Genomic DNA, 10,221 nt, shown 5'->3' with positions numbered 1-10,221 from the left:
CTGACACATAGTAAAAACAGAATGTTTTGTTTTCAAGAATTTACTTAACCTATTAGAGTTTCTATTTCATTATTGGAAAGAGTAGATTATATGTCATAGAACTGTTAAAAGAATCAAATTGAAAATCTGAGAATAAACAATCAGTAACATGAAAAGTGAGGGGTTGTATTCTCCTTATTCTGTAGCTACTTCCAAATATTGATGCATTAGTAGACAAAATGGTACTACACATTGTTGTGGTAACCAGGTATGCCCTAGCTCATTGCTCTACTGATGCACTGGTTTCTTAAAGGTAGTCTAGAAATTTCATTTTATAGATATATGTGAGAGTAGTTGCCCAAATCCACTTCTAAATAAAAGAAGTTTCCTCTCCCTTTATATTAGTCTTCTAAGAAAAAACCAAACAAAAACAAAAAACTATTGTGTATAGAGAAGCCTGATAACTTTATTTAGGCATTTTTCCAAGCTTCATTTTTCAGTTTGTAGTGTGGCATGCATAAGAACATGTACTTTATTATTTTTTTAAATTTTATTATGTTATGTTAGTCACCATACAATACATTATTAGTTTCTGATGTGGTGATCCAGGGTCCATTGTTTTCATATAACCCCCAGTGCTCCATGCAATACGTGCCCTCCTTAATACCCATCATTGGGCCAACCAATCCCCCCATCCCCCTCTCCTCTCAAACCCTCAGTTTGTTTCTCAGAGTCCATAGTCTCTCATGGTTCATCTCCCCCTCTGATTCCCCCCGCTTCATTTTCCCCTTCCTTCTCCTAATGTCCTCCATGCTCTTCCTTATGTGCCACAAATAAGTGAAACCATATGATAATGGACTTTCTCTGCTTGACTTATTTCACTTAGCATACTCTCCTCCAGTCCCATCCATGTTGATGTAAAAGTTGGGTATTCATCCTTTCTGATGGCTGAGTAATAGTCCATTGTATATATGGACCACATCTTCTTTATCCATTCATCTGTTGAAGGGCATCTCGGCCCTTCCCACAGTTTGGCTATTGCGGACATTGCTGCTATGAACATTGGGGTGCATATGGCCCTTCTTTTCACTACATCTGTGCCTTTGGGGTAAATACCCAGGAGTGCTATCGCTGGGTCATAGGCTAGCTCCATTTTTAATTTTCTGAGGCACCTCCACACTGTTTTCCAAAGTGGCTGTACCAACTTGCATTCCCACCAACAGTGTAAGAGAGTTCCCCTTTCTCCACAACCTCTCCAACATTTGTTGTTTCTTGCCTTGTCAGTTTTTGCCATTCTAACTGGTGTAAGGTAGTATCTCAAAGTGGTTTTGATTTGAATTTCCCTGATGGCTAATGATGATGAACATTTTTTCATGTATCTGTTAGCCATTTGTATGTCTTCTTTGGAGAAGTGTCTGTTCATGGCTTCTGCCCATTTTTTGACTTGATTATTTGTTTTTTGGGTGTTGAGTTTGAGAAGTTCTTTATAGATCTTGGATATCAGCCCGTTGTCTGTAGTGTCATTTGCAAATATCTTCTCCCATTCCGTGGGTTGCCTCTTTGTTTTGTTGACTGTTTCCTTTGCTGTGCAGAAGCTTTTTATCTTGATGAAGTCCCCAAAGTTCATTTTCTGTTTCGTTTCACTTGCCTTTGGAGATGTATCTTGAAAGAAGTTGCTGTGGCCGATGTCAAAGAGGTTACTGCCTATGTTCTCCTCCAGGATTTTGATGGATTCCTGTCTCACATTGAGGTCTTTCATCCATTTTGAGTTTATCTTTGTGTATGGTGTTAGAGAATGGTCGAATTTCATTCTTCTGCATGTGGCTGTCCAATTTTCCCAGCACCATTTATTGAAGAGACTGTCTTTTTTCCATTGCATGTTTTTCCCTGCTTTGTCGAAGATTATTTGACCATAGAGTTGAGGGTCCATATCTGGGTTCTCTATTCTGTTCCATTGGTCTATATGTCCGTTTTTGAGCCAGTACCATGCTGTCTTGGTGACCACGGCTTTGTAATACAGCTTGAAGTCAGGTAACGTGAAGCCCTAGCTTTGTTTTTCTTTTTCAACATTTCCTTGGCAATTTGGGATCTTTTCTGATTCCATACAAATTTTAGGATTGTTTGTTCCAGCACTTTGAAAAATGTCATTGAAATTTTGATTGGGATGATGTTGAAGGTATAGATTGTCTGGGGCAGCATAGACATTTTAACAATGTTTATTCTTCCGATCCATGAGCATGGAACGTTTTTCCATCTTTTTGTGTCTTCTTCAATTTCTTTCATGAGTGTTCTGTAGTTCCTAGAGTATAGATCCTTTACCTCTTTGGTTAGGTTTATTCTGAAAGATAGTGTCATCCCCTATGAATTTAATTGCTTTTTGGGGGGTGCCTGAATATTGCTGTTCAGGGCACTGGAAAAGAATAAACATACTTAAAGCTGCAAGAAAGGGATCATTCACTCAACCTAGGTAAATAGGTCCCTTCACAGAATAGATTTTTCATCTTTTCGCTAACCAATTTATTACTATGTCTTCTGTTTTGCATGGTTTTTAGTAATTGGTTATCAGCACATGGAGAAAAGATGGTATTATCTATTCTATTTATGTATAATATATGTTCAAAATAACCCACCAGAATACCCCTGAGCATATTTCAAAGAGAAAAATACAAAATCACCTACAAGCAGGGAGAAAAAGCTTAGAATTTTCTTCCTAGGGGAGGGTGGAAGCTTAAGTAATATGTTTTGGAAATCATATAACATCAGCTACCATCTAATCTGGTCTTCTTAGTACTTAGTCTGGTTTGGGCATTTAGTATATTTTTGTCTTTTTTGTCTTCTTTTCATATTTACTGTGCCCTTATTACATGTATATTTTAACTATAATTACCGGTTTATATTATATTATATACCCATAAGCTGTTGCAATAGGTATTTTCAAATAAACCAAATTAAAAAATAAAATGTGATTCTTATTTTTTTGTGATTCTTACTTCTGCTGACTCTTCTGATCTTATCTTCTGCGATCACAACTTTGTTATTACTTATATTAATAATAATAACTACTTTCTCCCTCACTCCAAAAAAGCAATAATAATGTGAATATTATATCATATTTTCACAAATCCAGAAATGTAGTTGAAATAAGTGAACAATTCAAATGTAATCTTGATGAATAGTTCCTCAAAGTCTAAAAGCTCTTTGGAAATAAGAATGAGTTATATGTCAATTTAGAAACAATTATTGTCAGTTTTCCTTTATCTTATAGAATTTTTGAATATAAACCCAAATCCTCTTTGTTTGCTATTACGAAGACATAGATCTGATCTTCACACACAAGGAATATGGCAATAATACACCACTATATTTGTGACTCATTGCACATTATTAATCTCCGCTCAAATCTCACTCTTTTCCATGTAATCTTTCCACTTTAAAATCTCATTATTCATTTATACAACTCCAGCAATTCACTTATATCACTATAGCAATAGTTTAACCTCTGTATGCTTATATACACATATGCTTGCATCCCTGTAGATTTCATTAGGACTTGGGGCTAGGGGCAAGAAGAGTCTTTCACACCTCTGATATTTACGTCTTCCTTAACACAGGTCCTATGAATTTATTTTATGATTTCTTAATGTAGAGTCATAGGTTTTTTTTCTGTTAGAGTAGTTTTATGACTTTAATTTTTTTTTCTTTTTCCTCTACCTCACCTAGAAGGCAGAAACAGTAGCTAATATTTACTTAACAGTTAAGTCACTCCCTACAAGGGGGCTGATTAATCTGACCTGCATATATGGAGATATTTATCTGACTCAGTGAGAGAGTTTCCACAAACAGAGCAGCCTCGGTTCTGTTTCATCAAGAATATTGCCATTTGGGCAAAAGGGGGTGGTGAGCAATGGAAGGAGTGCAATAGTCGGCCACAAACATTTGTCGCTCCTGGTGAAGGGGCCCTCAGTTAAATACTCAGGTATCCCTCAGATGTCAGTCATTATTTTTGCAGCTACCTTCAAAACCATAAATGTATAGAATTCATATTTATCAAACCTATATTCCAAACCATATTTTAAAAAATCAAGGGGCACCTGGGTGGCTTAGTTGGTTAAGTGCCGGCCTTGGGCTCAGGTCATGATTCTAGGGTCCTGGAATCAAGCCCCACATCAGGCTCCCTGCTCAGTGGGGGCACCTGCTTCTCCCTCTCCCCTACTTGTTCTCTCTCCCTCACTCTCTCTCTCTCTCTCTCTCTCAAATAGATAAATCTTAAAAAAATAGTAAATAAATAAAATAAAACAAAAAATCAGTTTTTCTCTCCTCCCTCACAGTTCAAATGGTTCTGCATTGTAAACCTCCATGTGCATAAAAATAATCTTAGTAAAGTTCCACAGCACAGTAAACTGCATTTAATAGTACGTTTTCTGTTAATTTCCATTTCAAAAAAATGGATCATTTTGTCAATCCTATCATCTAAAGTGTGTATATAAGGGAATACAAAGTTGAAGAGAACTGATTTATGGCTCAGACATGAGGAGGTCTCAGCGGCCAGCCACATGCGCAACGGACGGCAGCTTTGAGGCCTACATGGCAAAGGAGATTTATTTCAGGTCAATACTTAAAGTGGCCACACACAGACACACAGAACACTGGCATCCAAACATTTACCCTCTAGGCAAGATGAATCTGAGGCATTTCCTCTGGAATACTTAAAGTGCTTATGGTCATAGTAGAAATTAGCTCAGGACTGAAAATAGGACTTAACTGATAGCCTTTAAGTTTGTCAACACTCAGACTTTCTTGCCCAGCTCACAGGGGAGTTCTGATAGCCAGGCAGGCCTTAAGCACTTAGCCAGAGTTTCAAACATTTCTCTTCAGAGAAATTCAATAGGAACAGAGAAAAGATCTCCACATCTCTGGCTGTATCTACCTAAATGGAATCTTGTTTGTCACAAGGCTTCACTCAGGTACCTGATTCCCTTCTTAATGTCTCACATTTAAACATAGAAAGACTAAAAATAACCACTATTTGAGGAGAGTTTTTAACTCAAGAAAAGAGCCTAAAATAATAAAGGAACAAATGAAGTAATGGAGGGAAGGTGGGCGAGAAAGATAATCCATCCACAAAACAAGAAGTTGCTGTGTGTATTAGTTTTCTATTGCTGTGTGGTAAATTACCACAAACCTGTGGCTTAAAACAACATAAGTTTTTTATCTTACAGTACCTCTGCTCAGTGTCTTGCAAGGCTACAGTCAGGTGTTAGCCAGGTCTGGGGTCTTATTTGAAGCTCAGACTCTTCTTCCAAGCCAACTGGTTGGTGAAAGAATTCACTTCCTCGTGGTTATAGGACTGAGTGAAATCCCTGAGTTTTTTTGCTAGCCATAGACCAGCAAAAGTGGGAAGCCAGCTCTTTCTCATTTCCTAGAGAGCACCCAACAGTTCCTTCTCAGGTGGGCCCCATAATCCATTTTTAACCTGAATGCTACTTGCCTCTAGACCAGCAGGAGTACAGAACTCTGACTGCTATCACTGACCAATGGGCTCCCTTTGAAGGAGTCAACTGATTACCTCAAGCCTACACATTACAACCTTCCTCTTAATTAAGTCAAAGTCTACTGTCAATAACTTAATTACTTGTGCAAAATCCTTTCTTTCATGTAAAGTAATATAGTCAAGAAAACAATATACCATCATAATCATAGTTTCCTCCCACACCCAAGAGGAGTTAATTATTTAAGGTGTGTACATGAGATGGCAAGAATTTTGGAGGCCTTCTTAGAAATCTGCCCACCACACTTTGGAAATGAAAAATATCAGAAAACAGGAAATAACTCTTTATTTCATAAAATATAATTGCTGAAAAATTGTAATAGAAACTTTGAAAGACAATATCAAGGAAACAGAATGTGCAGAGAGGAGGAGAGAGAAACAGAAAGAACAAAGAAAACTATGAGCAAAAATTAAGAAATTTAGAGGTATTATATAGAAAATTTAATATTTAACAAATTAGTTTTATAGAGAATAAAGAAAATTTGAAGGAAGAGAGTATTAAAGAAAGAAATCAAGAAAATTTCCCTGAAATAAAGAGTATACATTTCTAATTGAAAAAAAACCTTCCACCACCCAGCAAAAAAGAATAAAAACAGATCCACAACCAGAGCACACATTATTTTGAAATTTTAGTATAGGACATAGAGATAAAATTCTAAATTCTCCAGAAATTTAAAAGAAACAAGTCATGAACAAAGGAGCAAGACTGATATTTCTCACAAGCAGCACTAAATATTAAATGACATCGGAGCAAGTACTTTGAAATTCTGAGTGAAAAATGCTTTTCAAACTAAAACTCTACCCAGCCAAACCCTCATCACATGGGAGAATACAAGAACATCAGGCATTTTTATATGTGCCAAATTTCCACACATTTACCTCCCATGAGACTTTCTCGGGAAGTCCTGAAAAACATTCTTCAGCAAATTCATGAGTAAATCAAGAAAGAGAAAGCTGGGATTCAGAAAATATAGGATCAAATCAGGAAGACAATGAACAGAGACCTCAAGGTGAGGTAGCTGCTGGAAACAGTCTAGATTAAGGAGAATGAACGGAGAGCTACAAAGGGGGAAGGGTATAAATTAAAAATATTGAGACAGCAAACTGGGCATGTGAAAAGTAGGACAATTATTGTACAATACAAAAACCTCACAAGTGAGGGTTTGCCACAAGGTGCATTACTTTGACTCTAGTGGAGCTGTATTTGCATAAATATTGATGAAAGCAAATCCGTGGTTTGATTTCAGTGGTTGGATGGGATAAAGGTTGAGAGAAATGGAGGAGTGCTGGGGAGGGTTTAAAAAGCTAAATCTTCATTTTTATTATAGAAGTCAAATGGTAGAATCTAAAAATCATCAACCCCAAAAATATTCTTAGAAACATATAATTCAGGGGCACCTGGGTGGCTCATTGGTTTAAGCACTGTCTTGGGCTCAGGCTCAGGTCTTGATCCCAGGGTCCTGGGATCCAGCTGCAGGGCTCCCTGCTCCGCGGGGAGTCTGCTTCTCCCTCTGTCCCTCCCCCTGCTCATGTGCTCTCACGTGCTCTCTCAAATAAGTAAATAAAATCTTAAAAAAAAAAAAAAGAAACATATAATTTGAAAAATATCAGAAGAAACGAGCTGAATTAGAACTTTGTTTCTAGGGGCGCCTGGGTGGCTCGGTCGTTAAGCGTTTGCCTTCGGCTCAGGGTCATGATCCTGGGGTCCTGGGATCGAGCCCGCATCGGGCTCCCTGCTCCGCAGGAAGCCTGCTTCTCCCGCTCCCCCTGCCGTGCTCCCTCTCGCTGTGTCTCTCTCTGTCAGATAAATAAATAAAATCTTAAAAAAAAAAACTTTGCTTCTAGGAAAGGGAGTAGGATGGAACTGCTCATTATCAGCTTTCTGTTACTATTCGATTTTTTCTAATAATATGCTATTGTATTTTTTAACTTTTTAACCATATAGAAGCATCTTCTGCAGCTGTTTGTTGGGTCATACTTGAATTTCAGATATCTGGAAAAAAACACTATTGCAACGTTTTGTTAAATAAACACAAAAAGCTAAGCTTTTAACATGCAGAACTTTACCCTCATGTAGCATATACCCTCTCCCACAATTAACAAATTGAAACTTCTTGATTTCTGGCTTTTTCTGGTGATAATATTGTTTGCATATATTTTTATTACTATATTAAATAAAGCCTACATCTGTAGCACTCTGGAGGTATTAAAGCATTTTCACTTTATGATGTTAATTATCCTTCCAATTACTCTGTGATAAAGGCAGAGTAAATACTCATTAAATATTAATAATTATTATTAATATTAAACATTCATTTTATTTTATAGATTAAAACCTGAGGTTCATAGAGTTAAGTATACTCAAAATCATGTTTTTTTTTCCTTAGAAACAATATTCTAGCATTAGTATTGTATATTGCTCATCACACCACACTTTTTCCTGTATGTTAGGATATAATACTTTTTTTTACTTTATAATTTTCAGACTCAGTGTCATTTTGATAATCATGATATTTTGTTTATCTAACTGACATTTTTTTGTTTTAAATATACCACTATGTACATCCACCCAATGTCAGTGTGAAGGCAATTCCCTGTTTTTATATAATCGTAGGTAGGAAATATGTTTTTAAATATACATATATATATGTACTTATAATGCATTTACAATTTTACTTCTACTTTGTCCAAAAAAAATGCATGAATCTATATTTGCTCTACAGAGTTCCTCAATATATTCAAATATATGCCATGCCTCTTAAAAGAAATGCATACACTAAAAGGATCCACCTCTGAAAAATCAAGAAAATAGGAGGCAAGCATTAGCTTTTGGACATTCCTTCAGTCCTCCATGCTCCATTTCAGAAAACTCCCACACCTCTCATTCTGTTCTTAGGATATTATAAGAGACTAGAACTGAGAGCTATTTGTTCTACCCTCAGAGAGCTACTAGATATGAGATTTCCCTTGGAGTCATTTGAAAAATGAGCCCAGACAGGAGTTAAGAAAGGGGAGTGAGGAAAGTAGACTCCAATAGTGGAGAGAAAAGATGATGCATGCAGCAGAAAGGAAAAGTAGTTCACTTCTTCTCAGGCAAAACCAGTGAGGGTTTGGGGTGGTCATAAAGGCATTCTAGCATCACACAGGCAGCCAAAGAGCAAGCATATAGTAGTTCCAAGATGGATCCCAGAAGAACAATTCCATTTATCGCATGAGAACTTTAGAGAGCCAAAACATCAAAAAAATCTGTACAGGAAGATCCCCCACATCCTTAGGCGTATAACTACTTTTCAGATACAAAATACATATATATCCAAAATTTGGCACCACAGAGAAGGTGGGCTTGCCAATTTCATAAAGAACAGATGAATTGATGTTGTTTTACTTTAGTTAAATGTATTTAATATAACCCTGGCAATAATTCCTGTCCAATGTCTCAGCTATTTCCAGTAGTGCTAAGAAAAATGAAATATGCCAACACAGCCATATTCTATAAATCTAGTTACTTAGAAAATAGTTGCAAACAACAACAACAAACTGCAATGAAACAAATGTTATTTAGAAAATTTTCTTCATCTGCCTGTATAACAAACATTTATTGAGTCCTGTCAAATTGCCAAATAAAAGTGCCAAAAAAGGCCTGGGTCTTGGTGTTTCACACAATGCTGTGGCCAGGAGACCAAGAGCTGACAGACACTTGAAGTACATTTAACAGAAGAGAAATGGAGGAGCCATAGAACATTAAGGATTAATTCAGGAAGACCCAAGACCATGGAGGACTTGCCTGCTGTCTACACTATTTTCCAACCAGAGGTTGTTATGGTGACAGACTATGAAACTTTTATCAAAATCCCAGGCTGTCGGAAGCAAGGTCTTGTCCATCGAACTCACAGGTCATCCTGTTGCATGGATAAGCCCTCTGAGATGGTAGATGTCAGAGAAAAGGTGGGGGAGAAGCTTATTGGCCGACAGATGAAAAATGATGGGATAAAATTATCCCTCTCCATTAAAGTTGTCAACCAGGGAACTGAGAAAGACCTTGATGCCAACAATGTTATCACTGAGCAAGAAGAGAGGCAGAGGCAGTCCTTCCATGATTACACTGGGCAGATCACCCTCAAGGCTGTCCTGTACACCACCTGCAAGCAGTGTGGCTATAAAGACCACCTTGCAAAGGATTGTTTTATGGAACCATAAGGAACTAAATATTCTCTGATACCTGATGAGGAAGAGGAGAAGGAAGAAGAGAAATCAGCAGAGTGAGAAGCCTGACCCGATGAGGAATTCTTCTAGAAAAAGAAAGAAGCTCCTCAGGTTCCATCACTCAGTGAGACCTGCCCTCAGTTTGGAAAGTAATGGAGACTGATGCCTGCTGTTGCTGCTGCTGCTGCCGGAAAAGAAGAAAAAGAAATGAAGAAGAAAGAGAAGGAGAACAAGGAAAAGCCACAGCAGGAGAAGCAATGGCAGCACAGGGAGTGAGATTAAAAAGAGGGCAGGAGTGGTTGGGCGAAGAAGGAACCAGGAGCCTTGTGCCTTGAAGCCCTAGTTCCTGGAAAGACTCAATAGTGAGCATAGGGTCTCCCACCCCATTGACTTCTCTCCCATGGGAGATGGCTTCTCCTCATGCCACAGGTAGGTTTGGGAGTTAGATGGCAAACGCATCTGTCTGAATGAGTTGTTAACTTATCATTCCT

The 10,221-nt window shown here is 37.7% G+C and overlaps 1 pseudogene; it reads left to right on the top strand.

Annotated features, from left to right (window-relative positions):
• Positions 1 to 218: 218 nt before the first annotated feature.
• LOC113927916 lies at positions 219 to 9,893 on the top strand (annotated as a pseudogene).
• Positions 9,894 to 10,221: the final 328 nt, after the last annotated feature.

The sequence above is a fragment of the Zalophus californianus genome, chromosome 7, assembly GCF_009762305.2.
Source record: "Zalophus californianus isolate mZalCal1 chromosome 7, mZalCal1.pri.v2, whole genome shotgun sequence".
Taxonomy (NCBI): domain Eukaryota; kingdom Metazoa; phylum Chordata; class Mammalia; order Carnivora; family Otariidae; genus Zalophus; species Zalophus californianus.
Note: the sequence above shows the minus strand (reverse complement) of the source record. Positions and strands in the feature narration are given on the sequence as shown.